At 47.4% G+C, this 16947-nt stretch overlaps 1 protein-coding gene across 4 annotated transcripts in view; it reads left to right on the top strand.

Annotated features, from left to right (window-relative positions):
* Positions 1-3062: 3062 nt before the first annotated feature.
* The window catches only part of CLCN4 (chloride voltage-gated channel 4), a 73459-nt gene continuing 59574 nt past the window's right edge, over positions 3063-16947 (top strand). Inside the window, exons 1-4 of one of the 4 annotated variants that reach the window (XM_070289722.1) lie at positions 3082-3288; positions 3437-3525; positions 3804-4266; positions 4662-4914. The gene's annotated coding sequence lies outside the window, so the exon portion shown is untranslated. Of the gene's footprint in view, positions 3289-3436; positions 3526-3803; positions 4267-4661; positions 4915-16947 lie in introns of all 4 variants that reach the window. The other 3 variants (XM_070289721.1, XM_070289723.1, XM_070289724.1) reach the window with 3 other exon arrangements.

Below are 16947 nucleotides of genomic sequence, written 5' to 3' on the forward strand. Positions count from 1 at the left end.
ACTGCTTACTCTTTCCAGATCTATCACGTAAGCCTCGAAACTGCGGCAGGTGGTGGATACTGTTACTACCCCTACTGCTCCCCACTTTCCAGAAGGAAAAATCCAGACTTGCAGAAGCTTGGCAAATAGCGCAGACAGTAACATGTAACACAGTCATGTATTACTTTAAGGTAGTATCTGAGAACATTTAGAGACCATGTTGGTTCTGGTGTAACACGGTATCTCAGAGAGAGTTTTTTTTTTTTAAATTTTAAATCGTGTTACGTGTTCCCATGTCTATGAAAACTTTCCTCTCCTCTCGGTGCCCCAGCCACTAAGCTCTGCTTTCCAGAGATGACCACTGTTCACAGTTTCCTGTGCACTGATTCTGAAATAGTTTATGAATATACAGGCAATTAGGGCTTCCTAGGTGGCGCTGTGGTAAAGAATCCACCTGCCGATGGAGGAGACACAAGAGATCAAGGGTATGATCCCTGGGTCAGGAAGATCCCCTGGAGTAGGAATTGGCAACCTCCTCCAGTATTTTCTTGCCTGGAAAATTCCATGGACAGAGGAGCCTGGATGGTTACAGCCCAGGGGGGATGTCACAAAGAGTGGGACACGACTGAGTGACTGAGCACAGACACACACATACAGGCAATTAGACTTTCCCTGTGCCAGCAGTACCACATTTAAGGGATTATCATGAAACAGAGATTCCAGCATGTTATATGACGGTGAACAGGAAGGGGAATTTCCCTGGTGGTTCAGTGGTGAAGGATCTATCTGCCAGTACAGGAGACATCCACTTGATCCCTGGTTGGGGAAGATCCCACATGCCCCAGAGCAATTAAGCCAGTGTGTCGCAACTACTGAGCCTGCGTGCCTAGAGCCTGTGCTTTATAACAAGAGAAGCCACCACTCTCTGCACCTAGAGAAAAGCCTGCACAGAAAGAAGACCCAGCATAGTCACAAGTGAATAAAGAAATAAAATTGTTTTTTTAAAATAGAAAATGGAGATAACAACATTATATACATATTTTTAAAAAAATGACTGGAAGGGCCTTCCCTGATGGTCCAGTGGTTAAGATTCAGAACTTTCAATGCAGGGGTCCTGGGTTTGATCCCTGGTCTGGGAACTAAGATCCCACAAGCCTTGTGGCCATAAATAAATAAATAGGCTGTGAAATGGAAAATTCGGGGCATCAAATTATACTTTATATGCAAGGTTTCTTGGCACCCCCCAACCCCCCCACCCAGTTGCGACAACCCCAACTGTCCCCAGGCCTTACCAAATGTCCCAGCAGCAGATAAGAGGGGGAAAATGTAACACATTCAAAGGGATTATCAAGTAGAAATGTGTGAAGAAAATAGAAGGCACCAATATGGAGAAATTAACACTCAAAGGTTATTACACAAGTGTTTGAAGAATCTTTTTAGGAAGGATCGTAACAGCTAACTTTGAATCTTCACACAGAGCAGAATAAGGAGTGACTTTATATGGATGAGAAATTAAGGCTGAACCTACAGAGGATGAAAGGGTAATTCCAGTTCCGAGTTGCCACCTTCTTTCTTAAACATTTTTATTGGCAGAATAAACTCAGTTCAGTTCAGTCGCTCAGTCGTGTCCGACTCTTTGCGACCCCATGAATCGCAGCACGCCAGGCCTCCCTGTTCATCACCATCTCCCGGAGTTCACTCAGACTCACGTCCATTGAGTCCGTGATGCCAAACTCAGATGACTAGGAATTGTTCTCTCCTGAGGTTAAAATCGATAATCTTCAAGTCATGAAATATGCATCAAAAAGTAGCAAAATACACATATTCCATGATCATGTCTCCTACGGTGCTTAAAAAAAAACAACAAGCAATAGCAATTGCTTGTTACAAACACATTGTAGGTTAATCATAGGAAAATTAGAACACCAGCTAAGCCAAAAAGAAGAAAAGGAGAAAAACCCTTAATCTCACTAATGAATGAAATACTAAGGGTGATACTTTAATGAATATGCTTCCCAGTTGTTTTCTATGTTCATATATAAAACATATGTAAAACTTTTCCCTTCTTCCCAGTTTTTTGACTGGTCTAATAATTAAATTGATACAAAATGGATTAACAGCAGAAAAATAAATTTAATTTCCTACTGTAGGGGACTCCAAGAAGTCATCAAAGCAGGCAGCTTTTATACCTTCTAGACAGGGAAACAATGTAGCAAAATGGAGAAACAAGAGGGTCCCAGTAGGCTGGCAAATTAGTGAAGTTAGCAAGGCTTGTTTATACAGCCTTCCAGGAGGTGAATTCCTTTTATCTACTGGTACAGGGAGGGTAATTTCACATGCTTTTAGGGGGACCAAGGAAGGTCAGTGTCTATTTTGCACAGACTGTTTAAAAATCGAAATGCCAAGTGACATATTTGGGGTGGCATATTTTGCTTCCCTTCAACACGTACAGACATACATTCGTTCCATCATTCAGCACATAATACTTTGGAAGTTGCTTTTTTTCATTTAATAGACCGTGAATGTCTTTCCAGGTCAAAAAATATCTGCTACCGGATATTTTAATTCTTCCATTGTACCTATGTCTCACAACTGAACCCACCCTCTGGTTTTGGCCACTTAACTTGCTTCTGGTGCTTTGAGGTCATAAATAATATTGCAGCAGTTTTTCCTTTCACAACTGTTTCCATTCCTTCCCTTTTTTCCCCCCTGGAGCAAGTTCCTGGCCCACTGTATGGGCCTGCTCTTATTTGCAAGGCTTTTGGTAGGAATTGCTAAACAGCCTATCAGGAAGATTGATCATTTACATTTTTATCGGTTGTATCTGTTTTTATATTTGTTTGCTTTAGTTGTGTTGTTTTCTGTTTTTGTTTTTATTTTGGTAAACCTCTGCCTAAAGGATAATTTCATAGGTGGAGGTGGAGGATGTCGGAAGTGACCTCATTCTGTTGAAAATTACTGCGCCCTGAATCGCCTGTTTGCTGTAATGTTTTTCACACTTGAGCAATCACCTGGAGAAGAGGTGAAACCTACTGACAAAAAAAAAAAAAATCGCCCCACGCCGAGGAAGGTGACTTTTAGTCATTTCCGTTAAGTCAAAGCACAAAGCAAATCATTTCAGACCTCGGAGGGCATAATAGAGATCATCCCCGGCCCCACCGCCATTGATTCTTGGAACGCCCATCACTGTCGTCCACCGAGCCCAGTCCCAGCGGGTTGCGCGTCCCGTATTGGGGACGCGGAGTTCTCTCTGGACCCGAACGCACCGGCTGTACGAGGCGGACGAAATGGGCAGGGCCAGCCTCCGAGGTGACCGAGCCGGCTGGGTAGGGTTGAGTGGCTGGGTGGAGCACGTGATACTCCCAGACTGGCTCTCGGCGGGGGGTAGTTGGGGGGGGGTTGGGGGTGGGGCCGGCCCGGGGCGCCTGAGGCTGAAATCGACATTTGCCTTTGGCAGGAAAATGAACTTGTCTGACCCTCAACCCACTGGAGCAGGGGATTATGGTAGCATTTAAATTTTATATCCCACGAAGCTGAAAGCAGAAGGTAAGTTACTTATCCCTCAGAAAAACAGATGAGAGGAGGGCCCGAGAATACCATGTGGCCACTTTGTAGATTTTTTAAGTTGAGTTGAAAATAATCGATTGCTGTGAGAGGCAAGGGCCAAATTACAGACTGACCTTCTTAACAGAAATTCGGTTAATCCGGAGGGAATGGTGGTAAAAGAGTCCAGGTTTAAATATAGAAGGACACGAAAGCTGCCAGAATAAATAGCAAGTAACCCTGGCCTGCTCGTAAAACAATCTATTTCACATCTCTTTCAGGGGCGCCAGCGAAGGGAATGTTAAAATTGCCATTTAAACTCAAACGAAAAGCAACTAATCTATATGAAGCTGGAAATCAAATAAAAACAGTTCCTGCTTTTGCCCTTTCACATTTCGAAAACGTTTATGCGGTTTGGCAAGAAAGTTGATATTTTCACAGTTTAAGTTTGAAATATGCCATTTCAAATTTACGAAATGGTCACAGTTGGAATTTTCTAAGTCTTTCTAGGCAAGGCTGTTTCAGTTGTGAATGAGAAATATTGACATTGTACATATTTTCTGAAATAGTGAGATGATTCACTTCTGCAGAATGTGATAAAAATTAGAAAACGTGAAATAATGAGTTACTGGGAATTAACTTTCATGTCTGAGAGATTAAATTCTTTGCCAGAAGATTTACGAAAACAGACACAAGTACAACGTTCATGCAATAGCACTTTATTTTAAATCATCAAATGTTCAAGTAAGAAGTATAAATATGCGATGGCACCGTTTTTTTTCAAAACCACATTAATATTGGCATGCAGTATTTGTTATGGATTAATAGCATTATAGTGCAATTAGTATTATATGCCACAATGAATATACTTCAGATTAATGCTTTTGATGTACATTTGAAACATGGACCCTCTGTGCAAAGTATGTATATGCACTCCATATTTTAACTGTCATTTTGATTTGCACAAAATAGATTTATTTAGTTCTTCATTGCATTTGATGAAGACTGAAAAATAAAAGACTAAATCATTTCCTTTCATTACTAATCCCCTTATTGCTAGCTCTTTTGAAATCCTATTACCTGCGTGGAGCCTGGAATCATTTGAGTCTTCCCTTTTGTGTGCTGTTTGTTTCCCACAGTTCATGCAAGTCTAGGCCAGCTGCCCACATCAAACAAGCCGCCCAGAACCGAGGCCAGAGCGGGGCTTCCTGGCCACTCCCTCCTCACTTGCAGGGTCTTCCCACCCTCCCCTCTTTGCCCCTAGGGCGTCACGTGGCGGTGTGGGCACCGCCTCCCGGTGACGTCAGCGCGCTCGCAGCCGTCGCGCTGAAGAAAGGATGCTCTAGGATGCGGTGCAGGTGGGCGACCGGCCTGCGCCATGCGGCACTGCAGGTAAGAGACTCTGCAGGCGAAGCCCCTGCAGCCCGTCGGCACCCCAGAAAACGAAAGTAGGGTCTCTGGCTGTTGGGGCTGCTGCAGGCATCAGGCATCAGGCATCAGGGGGGCGCGGGGGCGGGAGTGGGGGACGACTGTTGTAAGGCTCACGCGTGACTTGGGTCTTGTGCCCATCCATCCCAGGAAAGTGGCCTGGGGCCAGACAGAAAGACCCCGGCCTCCTGCGCAGGAGGGGGAAAAAAAATCAGGAATGATCACAATACATGCATTGTAAGAGAGAGAGGGGCTTGTCTGAGAGAACTGTCAACTGTTTACCGACTGTCAGAGTGATTCCTAAATAATGACACATTTACTAATTCTTCTTACAGGGGTTTGTTTTGTTCTCCGTATTTAGCCTGATTTCTTTCAAAGCCAAAGCTGCTTTGCTTGAAATGGAACGGAAACTTACTGGTTAGCAATTGAAGAGCTAGATGTTCTGTCTAAATTGTTTTGCATTATTTTGCAAGATTGTAGCATTTAAAGGGGATATGTCAGAAATGTTTGTTTCATCCCGGTGTTTTAAATAGATTTTAAAAAATTAACAGTATCCAATTAAAATAAAGCTTCCAATAGACGTGTAAGAGAAGGCAAACCAGTTATATCTCTTAAGAACAAAATGGTCTTTAGAAGGTGGTGGAGCTGAACACCAAACCCTATGATTTTTCAGTGTTCTAATTCCCTTGCTAAATAATTTGCTTGCTGGAAGAAGGGGCTGATGATGCAGCGACAGATGAAGGGGGAATCAGGTGACTTCAATTTTAACAGGACAGGGTGTGATTTTAATGAACACTTGAGATTTCCCACCTGTGTTTGCATTCCTTTCTCTCCTTCACATATGAGGCCGGGATATATGCAGTACCCTTAGGAAGAGAATGTAGTCGATCTTACCTGTAAAACGTGATCCCCTGGGAAGCTGTGGTATTGCTAAATTGTACTGGACCTCACACCATGTATCCTTTGACCCATCCAGCAATTGTTGGAGGACCAGTAAAGCAATGCTGTTTTAGTTGATAATTGAAGAAGGCGTTTCTTTCAGCAATTGGACACCCTGATGTTTTGCTACAGTAGTTTAGTTATTAAATTTACTGCAGTTTTCTTCATTTGGCTCAGGTTGACTATAAGACTTTTATGATCCTCTTGTTCCCATGTTTCTTTCTCCCCCAGCCCAACCCTAGACAGAGCAGAGCAGATGATAGATGGCAGAGACCTAGCTCCACCTCTGCCTTTGGGACTGTGCAACTTGGACCAAGTCACTTTGTGCCTTTGGGCCTCAGTTTTCTTGTTTTCAAAGTAACCGAGGAGTATTATATCAAGGTTTCTCAGCCTTGACACTATTGACATCTTGTCATTGTCTAGTTGCTCAGCCGTGTCCAACTCTTTTTGACTCCATGGACTGTTATAGCCCACCAGGCTCCTCCATCCATGAGATTCTCCAGGCAAGAATACTGGAGTGGGTTGCCATTTCCTTCTCCAGGGGATCTTCCGACCCAGAGATTGAACCCCCGTCTCCTGCCTTGGCAGGTTGACATTTGGGGCTGGAGAAATCTGTTGTGGGGGTGTTCACCTGCACCCCTGGCCTCTACCTACTAGATGCCCCTAGTTGTGACAACCAAAAATGTCTTCAGACCCTGCCATTGTCCCATCATGGGACTCCATTGCCCCTGCTTGAGAATTGTTGATTCAGATGACCTCTCAGTGTTCTTCAGGCCGCAGTATTCTAGAATTCATTTTCTTGTGAGTTGTTTCATGCTGAGCCCTCGGTCAGAGATCTGATTCCCTTTCATGATGGTGTATATATTGGGAAACACAGTGTGAAGGCTTTTTTTTTCTGCTGTGGGGTTCCAGAAATAGCTTCTGTTAAAAAGGGGAGGCCTGTGTGTGTGCCAGTTGTAGCTGGGAAGCTGGCTTGGCAGAAGGGAGAGTGTCAGGGAGAGACAAAAAAACACAAGCACTAGACCATCATGTCTGGAACTAGAGTAGCCCAGAGTCACCATCCTTATCTGCAGAAGTGGGAATAGCAGGACCGGGTGGAGGTGTCACAAGCGGGGAGGGAGATAACGGGGGTGCTGTTGCCCGTTGTGGCAGAGAGATGCTGGCAGCACGTATGGCTGGAGGAGGCCAGCGCCAGCTGCCCCCAGAGTCCCCGTCTGGCCCCCGAAGGTGGTGGTGGTCACGGTCTTGCCCTTTAAGCTTCAGTGCAGGACTGACCACTAAAGCTCTGGCTCTGACACTTTGCAGAGCCTCACTTCCACTCCCAGAACTGTTGCCGAATCCATAAAATAGGGCTGCTGTTCCTGCTGGTCCTGCTGCTTTGAGTTTTCAGGGGGTCAGATGGATGGTAAAGGGTCAGCACACTGGGAACTCCTGGGAGACGGGAAGCGAGGGTGGCAGTTGCATTTCAGGATGAGGGCCATGCGCAGTGGGTTTGGGGGAGGAGGCTTGGAATGATTAGAAAAATTATCCTTGTCCCTCCGGGGGCCTGGCACTGCAGTGTGTCCCTCCTCCAGTTCCCTTGCTCTCAGCTCGCTCTCTCTGCCTCTTTGCGGCCCCATAAAAATGACTCTCCTGGGAAGAGGGTTGGTGTTTAGTGAGAAAGGCCCAGTGTGCAGAGGCCAGGGCCCAGACAGCCTCCTTTGTCCACTTCCAGCCATTTTCTTTGCAGGTGGCACCCGCAGCTGGCCAGGAACCTCCTCCCCAGAATGGCTTGGCACCCTGGGCGGGCTATCAGGTGCTGTCTTTTCACGCAGGCAATACTGAGAAAGAAAATGAAAAAGGAGGCGTATTCTCCATCAAATGAGACATAAGACTTAGAATCACTGTGCTAGGCAGCTCTGGTTCTATGACAGAGTACCACACACTAGGTGGCTTATCAACAACAGACATTTATTTCTCATAGTTCCAGAGGCTGGCAGTCTGAGATCATGGTGCCAGCATGGTTGGATTCTGGTGGGGGCTCTCTTCTGGATGCAGAGGGCCATCTTCTCCCTGTGTCCTCATATGGTGGGAAGAGAACACGCTAGCTTTCTGGTCTTGTCTTGTTGTCGTTGTTCAGTTGCTAAGTCGTGTCCGACTCGTTGCAACCCCATGGGCTGCAGCACACCAGGCTTCCTTGTCCTTTACCATCTCTCGAAGTTTGCTTAAAGTCATGTCCATTGAGTCAGTGATGCCATCCAACCATCTCATCCTCTGTCACCCCCTTCTCCTCCTGCTCTCAATCCCTCCCAGCATCAGGATCTTTTCCAGTGAGTTGGCTCTTTGCATCAAGTGGCCAAATATTGGAGCTTCAACTTTAGCATCATTCCCATGAATATTCAGGGTTGATCTCCTTTAGGATGGACTGGTTGGATCTCCTTGCAGTCCAAGGGACTCTCAAGAGTCTTCTCCAGCACCACAGTTCAAAAGCATCAATTCTTTGGTGCTCAGCCTTCTAGATGTTTCAACTCTCAGATCCACACATGAGGTCTCTTCTTTAAGGGCACTAGTCCCATCATGAGGGCTCAACCTTCATGACCTCATCACCTCCCAAAGGCTTCACCTCCTAGTATCATCACATTCAGTTCAGTTCAGTTCAGTTGCTCAGTCGTGTCCGACTCTTTGCGACCCCATGAATTGCAGCACGCCAGGCCTCCCTGTCCATCACCAGCTCCCGGAGTTCACTCAGACTCACGTCCATCGAGTCAGTGATGCCATCCAGCCATCTCATCCTCTGTCGTCCCCTTCTCCTTCTGCCCCCAGTCCCTCCCAGCATCAGAGTCTTTTCCAGTGAGTCAACTCTTCGCATCAGGTGGCCAAAGTACTGGAGTTTCAGCTTTAGCATCATTCCTTCCAAAGAAATCCCAGGGCTGATCTCCTTCAGAATGGACTGGTTGGATCTCCTTGCAGTCCAAGTCACATTGGGGTTTAGGATTTCACTATATGAATTCCAGAAAGATACTTTCAGTCTATGACAGTAACCAAATGTAACTTGTGCCCTTGACTGGATCCTGGCCTGGACAGGCATCTATAATAGGTGTTGGGGATACCTGGGTTATTTGTATGTGACTGCCTAGTAGATGACATGAGGAGACTACTGTAAGTTTGATTAGATGTGATAATCTTACGGTGCAGTTGGCACCCAGCTCAGTCACTCCTGATTCCTGATACAGAAACAGTGAGATGAGACATGGTTGTTTCCTGCTGTCCTCTGTTAGGCTAATCTGTTACACAGCAGAAGATAACTGACACGTGTGTATGTAGAAGAGTCTTATTGTTCAGTGGTGCATGCTGAAGTATTTAGGGCTGAAGTGTCATGAGAGCTATAGGGTCCTTTTAAAGTGTTTTTTTTTTTTTTAATGCCTTGGAGCTCTCTTTTATGTACTTCTGAATAGAAGACAGATGAATTCTAAAACCTGCTTTTGCATTCATTGCTGCAATATCACATGTCATGTTGCCTCTGGAAAATTCCACTGTACACTCCTGAGAGAATGAGAATGGAAAAAGGCAAATAATGTAAGATTATTATACAAATGTTTTTGACAGCACAGACCCCTTTAAAGGTCTTGGGAATCTCAGACACACTTTGAGAACCACAGTAATTTATTTTTTCTTTTGAACTTTTTATTTTGTATTGAAGTATAGTTGATTACTTTGGCCAATACTTTGGCCACCTGATGCGAAGAACTGACTCATTGGAAAAGACCCTGATGCTGGGAAAGACTGAGGGCAAAAGAAGAAGGGGATGACAGAGGATAAGATGGTTGGGACGGCATCACTGACTTGATGGACATGAGTTTGAACAAGCTCCAGGAGTTGGTGATGGATAGGGAAGCCTGGTATGCTGCAGTCCATGAGGCTGCAAAAAGTTGGACATGACTGAGTGACTGAACTGACTGACTGATAGCTGATTACCGATGTTGTAATAGTTTCAGGTGGAAAGTGAAGGAAGGGATTCAACCATACATGTACATGTATCCATTCTCCCCCAAACTCCCCTCCCATCCAGGCTATCATATGACATGGAGCCGAGTTCCATGTGCTATACAGTAGGTCCTTGTTGGTTATCCATGTTAAATATAGCAGTGTGTATACACTTTGATCCATTGGAGAAGGAAATGGCAACCCACTGCAGTGTTCTTGCCTGGAGAATCCCAGGGACAGGGGAGCCTGGTGGGCTGCCATCTCTGGGGTCGCACAGAGTCGGACACGACTGAAGCGACTTAGCAGCAGCATACACGTCCATCTCAAACTCCCTAACTATCCTTCCCCCCATCCTTGCCCTCTGGTAACTAAGATTATTACAGAGTATTGATCAGAGTTACCTGTGCTGTACAGCAGGTCCTTGTTGGTTATCCATGTTAACTGTAGCAGGATGTACATGTCCATCCGAAACTCCCTAACTATCCCTTCCCCCTGGCAAGTAGTTCATTTGATAAGTCTGTGAGTCTCTGCTTTGTAAGTTCATCTGTATCATTTCTTTTTAGATTCCACATATAATGCACCTATGGTAACAGTAGTTAACTTTTAAATGGTTCAGTTGAATGGAGAGACAGTGCGAAGAGGCCAATACAGTTAAATAGGAACACTGATGGAGTCTGATTGGTGTGTTTCATTAGACTCTCCTCCATAATGTGCTGTGTATTTGAAAATGTGCCCAATAAAAAGTTTAAAAGAAGCTAGAAAAGAAACACAGACTCTTGGGCTTGTGGGGGATTCTGATTGAGATCTGGGGAACATTTTTAACCTGAGCTCAAGGTGCCCTTGACTGCAGGGACCTGAGGTCCCAGTTGAGACCTACTGGCTTGCAAGTTCCCAGCTCACCCAGAAGCCCTCCTGAACCAGACCTAGGAGGGTGAGTTAGCAGTGAGGAGGGGATGTATGTGAGCACTTGGCAAACTCTGGCAAGTGGGTGGTGGGAAAGGCCTTATTATCAAACCCTTGCTTGACTGTATCTGCAAAGGGTGACTGGAAATGAGTTTTCCTTTCTAAGAGAAGGGATGATTTTCTTTGCAGAACGTGGTGGTTTTTGAATGACTTGTTTTCTATTGAAATAGTAATACTTGCTGGTTGTGCGAACTTCCCACAGGATCAAGGTTATGAAAATGAAATGAAGTCTCTTTCTCATTCCCAGTCCCTCATCCCCCTTCCAAAGGCAACCACTAATGACTTTCTTATATATTGTTTCTGAAAATGTCTGTGCAAAGACACCCATGTGTAGAATGTGTATAGCATTTTCCTTTCTCTTTTTTCTTCATTGGGATGTAATTTGCATGGAGGGAAATGCATGGATCTTAATTCAGCTGATTTTGACAAATCAGGATTCTCAGTACTCCTAGGGGGCTCCATCTTGTCCTCTTTTAGCCAAATCCTCCGGCAACCACCATACTGATTTCTGTCAGCACAGTTTACTTTTACCTGTTCTTGAACTTCATATACCTCAAGTCCTGTGATCTTTATACTTTTATATCCAGCTTCTGTCACCAGGCATGATTGTGAGATTCATCCATGTTGTTTCACGTAGCAGTGATTCATTCATTTCATTTTATTGTGAAAGTACTTTTAAAGAGAGAATGGAGGCAGTTGGTATACGTTGCTTCTTTTCATTCTTTGGAGGCTGTTTTACATCATCTCACTTACAGTTGAGTTCCAGAGTGTAGACGGTATGGAAGTTTACTTAACCAGTCTCATTTTGATGGGCATGTGGATTCCTCAATCTTTTGTAATCTGTGTTCATGGTATTATGCTCATGTAAAAATGCCAAAGAGGAAAAGACCTCTCTAGGATTAATTATGGGCTTCCCTGGTGGCTCAGAGGTTAAAGCATCTGCCTGCAATGCAGGAGAACTGGGTTCGATCCCTGGGTTGGGAACATCCCCTGGAGAAGGAAATGGCAACCCACTCCAGTATTCTTCCCTGGAGAATCCCATGGATGGAGGAGCCTGGTGGGCTACAGTCCATGGGGTCGCAGAGTCGGACACAACTGAGTGACTTCATTCACTCACTCAGGATTAATTAAATGCACAGAGTATAGATGTTGGGACTTAGCTTCGAGATCAAAGCAACTCTTATATTTTACATATGACCAAGAGATGTCCAGAAAAGTCAGGTGACTTGCCCAAGGTCACATGACCGATAGTAACACAGTTGGGGAACCCTCCAGGTCCCAAGATGCCTCTAACAGAGTGTTTCCTTTGGCCCTGCCGTGTAGCATGTGGGATCTCAGTTTCCTGACCAGGGACTGAACCTGAGCCCCTTGCAGTGGGAGCATGGAGTCTTAACCACTGGACTTCCAAGAAAGTCCCCAGAATGTTCTTTCCTGCACTATGAGCTCTGTGAACACAGGAACTGTGAGTGTTTTGCTCACCAATGTAAACCTAGCACATAACTCGTGGCAGAGTAAGTACTCATTAAATATAAATTAGAGGAAAAATTAAGGGAACTATTAGTCCTCTGAGAAAAGCCCACTGATATCCCTGAGAACTGCAGGGACATTCGTATGAGACTTGAGCCTCCAAGTTCTTTTGTTCATTCGCTCCCTCATTTACTTCTTTGTTCTGCCAGTGTTTGTTGGGTCCCTGCTGTGTGTCTAGGACAGGGCTCCTCACCCTGGACTCTATGGGCTTTGAGGCTGGAGGACTCTCTGTGGGGGGCCATCCTGTGCCCCAGAAGATGTTGAGCAGCATCTTCTGGCCTCCCCCCACTTGATGGGGGTTGCAACCATGGCCCCAACCCCGACTTGTGACAGCTGAATTCGAGACATTGCCAAGTGTTCTGGGGCAGGTGAAATTGCCCCTAGACTGGTTGAGACCGACAAGTCTAGGCACTGGGGTTTGCTGTGGAACCAAACGGACAAGGTTCTTGCCTGGGTGGGAGTGACCTTCAAGTGGAGGAAAGAGAAGATAACTGGATTTGATAGGTTGTGCGATCATGTGAAGTACAGTGAGAGGCAGAGGGTGGGCAGCAGTGGATTCAGAATCCTGGTTAGACGGAGTGTTTACCCAGGCCCCTCTGAGGGCTCACATGTGACCAGGGACTGATGGGGGGCCATGTGAACACTGAGGAGCTGGAGAGCTCAGGGTTGAGGAAGCAGCTGTGAGGTGGGTATGTCCAGAGAAGAGCCACCCAGAGAAGCATGCTGGGCAAGTGCTCGGAGGGGTAGCTAGGGTGGACCATGCAGGGACTTAGTGGGAGTGAAACCAACCCTGGGTGACTAAGTGTGGTGACAAGCCATGGAGTGCTTTTGGGTTGGAGAGGAACACATCAGTACTTGTGTTCGAAGGCCTGGCTCTGACTGCTGTGAGAACAGTCAGAGGTGGGCAAACGAGGTAGCCGGGTGGCCAGTGAGGAGGCTGGGTGGCCACGTGAGCTTAGAAGACTGTGCGTGCGTGCATGCTCAGTCATGCCTGACTCTTTGTGACCCCATGGACTGGAACCCCTCAGGCTCTTCCATCCATGGGATTCTCCGGGCAAGAATACTGGAGTGGGTTGCCGTTTCCTTCTCCAGGGGAATCTTCCCTGATCAGGGCTTGACCCCGGATCTCCTGCATTGCAGGCAGGTTCTTTACTGCTGTGCCACCTGGGAAGCCCTTGGAAGGCTGTGACCCTGACTAATTGAGCAGCCTTGTCACGCTCAGCAGCAGGCAGGCCTTGGCTATCACAGGAGCGCGTGGGTCAGGTCACACTGTAACCCTGTAACTATGGTGCCTCAAGGTGGAGGCCACCTGCATAGCCTCTCAGGACAGTGTCACTGGGGCTAGGCAGCGGTGCACAGGGACAGCAGAGGCAACAGCTCTTGCATTCCACATATGATACCAGCAAGGCTTACCTTTAGGCCTCCTGTTGTGGATGAAGTCACCCAAGCTTTCTTGAGGCCCCTTGAGCCCACCAGCTCCCCTGCACCTGTGAGGTGGCTCTTCTTTGCCTGGAGTGCTGTCCCCCACCCCCCCATGCTGGCCAGCCCAGGTCACCCATGGTCACCTCTCAGCAAGCGCTCTCGTGCAGGTCCTTGTGTGGCCCTGAGAGCTGGCCATCAGTTGGTGGAAGTTGGAGACCAGAGCCTTCCCCGTTGGTGGTAGCTGTTCCTGCTCCTGGGGTCCTTCGAACTCCCCAGGATGCTATCAGGCTGCTTCCACCAGCAGCAGCACCAGTGCTGGGATGGCTGTGGGGTTTGGCTAGAGGGAGCCTCACCAAGATGCCATGTTCCGTTTGTCCCCTCAGGAAGTCTGCTCCTCGCCTTGGTGCCCGGGGACCTGCTGACTCATTTCTTGTGGTGGCCGTTGCTTCTCTTGTGCTTGCCCAGCACTTTTTAACCACATCCCGGCGGATGAATGGAGGTTACCTCCTTCTGGGATCTTAGTCTCCCTTCTGGGTTGTGATATAACTCAGGGTGAAATTTTCTTTTTCTGTCCACCGGAACCCTTGGAGGCACTGATTGGGTTAGGAGGAGAGGGGCCACCCCAATGATTACAGACATATTCTTTTTCCTCTTAACTCAGTCCGGCCTCCCACCAGCACCCACTTTACCCAAAACATAGAAATCAACTGATGTTTCAGCCCTCCCCGGGGTCAACCCCGCTGGGATACGCTTAGGACACCGGGGAGGACAACTCAAGGCTGTGCTGGAGGACTCCCTGCATTTATCCTTCATGGAGGTGCTGGTTGTGAGTGTCTATGACATTGTTTTCATCCACAAGGGTACGTAGCCCACATAAGCACAAAGTTAGATTGTTATGGTGGAAGGTGGTTTGCAGAGCTCTTGGGAGAGGGAACTGTACTGCACGGGGTTTCTTACCAGCATTGTCTTCAGCTGCTGTTATGGGCTGAAACCATGTCTTAAAGTGCATTTGAATTCCTAACACCTATTACCTCAGAATCTGACCTTAGTTGGAGATTTTGTTCTTGTTCAGTCACTCAGTCGTGTCTGACTCTTTGGAACCCCATAGACTGCAGCACGCCAGGCTTCCCTGTCCCATCACCAACTCCCGGAGTCTACTCAGACTCATGGCCATTGAGTCGGTGATGCCATCCAGCTATCTCATCCTCTGTCACCCCTTTCTCCTCCTGCCCTCAATCTTTCCCAATATCTGGGTCTTTTCCAGTGAGTTGGTTCTTTGCATCAGGCAGCCAAAATATTGATAGAGTCTTTAAATTTTTTTTAATAATTTTTATTTATCAATTTTGGCTGTGCTGGGTCTTCACTGCTACTTGGGCTTTTCTCTAGTCGTGGAGAATGGGGCTGCTCTCTAGGTGTGCCTTCTCTTGAGGCAGAGCAGAGGCTTCAGTCTGTGCAGGCTTCAGTGGTTGCAGCTCCCAGGCTCTAGGGCACAGGCTCAGTAGTTGTAGTGCACGAGCTTAGTTGCTCCGCGGCATGTGGGATCTTCCCAGACTAGGGATTGAACCTGTATCTCCTGCATTGGCAGGTGCACTCTTTGCCACTGAGTCACCAGAGAAAGCCGAGATAGGGTCTTTATAGAAGTAATCAAGTTAGAATAAGGCCATGAGGGCAGCCTCAGTCCAGCCTGACTGGGGTCTTTATAAGAGGAACTTTCTGCAGACAGGCAGAGAGAGGAGAGGATGCATGGTGTGCTAGAAGACGGCCATCAGCACTCTAAGCAGAGAGGCTGTGGCTGGATCCAGCCCCAGGAAATCAATCGTACTGGCACCTTGGCCTCAAGCTTCTGTCTCTGGAACTGGGAGACAAGTTTCAAGCATTTGAGCTGCCCAGTCTGTGGGGCTTGTCAGGGTAGCCCTGATGAACCAGCCCAGCAGTGTTTCCCAGTGCATGGGTGCCTTTGTTCACCTAGGAGAATGGAGGAGAGCCCAGCAGGCCTTTGCTTTGGTGCTTTCTGCACAGTTTAGAAGCTTGACGAACAGGACCTTCTCTGTGGGAACAGGTAGCTCTTGCTTCCTGAGAGGAACGAGACTTCTTCGGTCCTCCCACAACCCAAGAGGAAGGGCCTTTGGGGCCCTGGTGGGGATCTGGCTCCCCACTCACTATCTGGGGAACTTGGGCCAGGGACCTCACCCCCTCCTCTGCCTCAGTTTGCTAACCTGTCAAATGGGCCTGAGGCTGACGGTATTTAATTCAGAGAGTGTCAGGAGCCCTGGTGACTGATCCGTGTGAAGTGCTTAGACTGGGATTGTTGTTAATTATCATGAAGATGATAAATTAATTGAGGACTTCCCAGGTGCCACTAGAGGTAAAGAACCTGCCTGTCAATGCAGCAGATGAAAGAGACATGGGTTTGATCCTGGGGTCTGGAAGATCCCTGGGGGAGGAAATGGCACATTACTCCAGTATTCTTGCCTGGAGAATTCTATGGATAGAGGATCCTGGTGGACTATAGTCCATGGGGTCGCAGAGGCCCTGGGGACGTTCTCCATCCTTGATCCTAGGCACCTGAAACGCCAAGACCTCAGGGCCCTCTCCCTGCCCTCTGGAGTGGGGGGTGTGAGAACACTGAGTCCATTGTGTCACCCGGAGGAGGCTGTTTGCAGTTGGCCTTATCCCCTTCCCACACACAGGCTATGTTCTGAAAGGGGACAAAGAGCCCCCCTGAAAGGGGCCACAGGAACTGTGCCATGGCAGAGGGGGCTGCTGGGCGGGGGCCGAGGGGGATGCAGGAGCTGGAGGCGGAAGTCACCCTGCTTGACTCTGCCAGCGCCAGGCAACAGTTTGAAATTGACAAAGGTTAATACTTGTGTCTCTGTCTGGGCGTCCTGTGGCTTTGAGTTTTTTTTTCTCCTGGGCCACCAGGGGGCTCCTGTCACTGTTGGTGCCTCTCTGTGTAATCCCCACTCCCTGCCCAGGGAAAGGACTGGGGCGTCACTCAGAGGCTGGAGGATTGGCTAGAAGGGCATACAAATCATGGCCCCTCACTGTCCTAAAGGTGTCTACATTTTAAAAGCGAGACTTCATCATCTCAAGGGGATTTGAAGTTGGTGGAGTTTCAGGTCAGATGGAGAGGGGAGGGAAAAAGCTTTGAGTGGTTGGGGAAGTGACCAAGACATTGCTTTA

Source organism: Ovis canadensis, chromosome X (genome assembly GCF_042477335.2).
Source record: "Ovis canadensis isolate MfBH-ARS-UI-01 breed Bighorn chromosome X, ARS-UI_OviCan_v2, whole genome shotgun sequence".
NCBI lineage: Eukaryota > Metazoa > Chordata > Mammalia > Artiodactyla > Bovidae > Ovis > Ovis canadensis.